We start from the raw sequence: 1,174 nt of genomic DNA, 5'->3' as shown, positions 1-1,174 counted from the left end.
AAAGGAGTTAACTTACAGCTCCAGTTAATAAAGTTCCTGGGTGTGACAAGTGTTTCAACCTACAAACTCCTTTAGAAGTCCTCTAGCCTGCCTGAACAGGTTCTTCCGGCCACATGTGATTGTTCACAGCCTCCCAACCGTGAGAGGCATGAGATGTTCTAAACTGTCTAAATACAAATTCCTTTGAGCAGTTAAAAGATTGATTAGAAATTGTATTGGTGAAGGGTTTTTCACTTGTTGGGCCAATGTTTGCTGCTAAGTTTCCATATCCCTTACCTACTGTGTCCCTGGGAGTGTATTGATTAATATAATTGATGTATAGGAATGTAAGTAATAGCTTTAATGTTTGTAACCTTGGACCCTTGAGTTAATTATTTTTCTTGTTATAGCCCACCACACCTTTGCCCTATAGGAATACAACTTTATCTAATGCTTTCAGAGGGTGGCGCCTGACTTTAGAATAATCACCTTTAGAGGAAAAATAAGTTTTCTGAAGAAAGGATCATAAAATGTTAACAGGCCTCCTGGCCAGAAGATGATGTAAATCACCTAAACTTTTGCATATGATAAGTTTGAAAGCCTCGCTTCGATAGGGATCAGGGACTGCTGTCCTTGCATGATTCTACCCCTTCCCCCATTATCCTCTATGCACAACTTAAGGTATAAAAACTACATGTATACTAATTAAATAATTTTCTATTAAAGAAAAAAATAAAATAAAATAAAAACTACTTTGGAAAATAAAGTGCAGGCCTTGCTTCAGCCTTGTTCACCGAAGATTGGTCTCCCCATGTCGTTCTTTCTCTGACCTTCTGGCTAAATTCCCATCTGCAGTGTGGAGGCTCGTTAAGCCTACTAATTATTCCTGGGCTTCTAATATCTGACTGGGGAGGCCTTAGTGTCTGCTCTCCTTCGGGAGAACGGGAGGACGCCTGCAGCCTACATAGGTGATGCAAATTCCTTGTCTTGGAATTTTATTGGCTTTCCACATAAACCAAGTTATTCAGCCTCTTTTCTTCACTGAATTTCTTTGCTTAGCTATCCTTATTTAACCACTTTTTGTATCTTTAATTCTATCGTATCCTGATCGCCGAAGGCGTCTCCCCTTTGAATTCCCTAAATCTATCGGGGCTGGACCCCAGTAAGTGGCACCCGAACAGGAACTAGAAAAAGA

The sequence above is a fragment of the Bos indicus genome, chromosome X, assembly GCF_029378745.1.
Source record: "Bos indicus isolate NIAB-ARS_2022 breed Sahiwal x Tharparkar chromosome X, NIAB-ARS_B.indTharparkar_mat_pri_1.0, whole genome shotgun sequence".
Taxonomy (NCBI): domain Eukaryota; kingdom Metazoa; phylum Chordata; class Mammalia; order Artiodactyla; family Bovidae; genus Bos; species Bos indicus.
Note: the sequence above shows the minus strand (reverse complement) of the source record.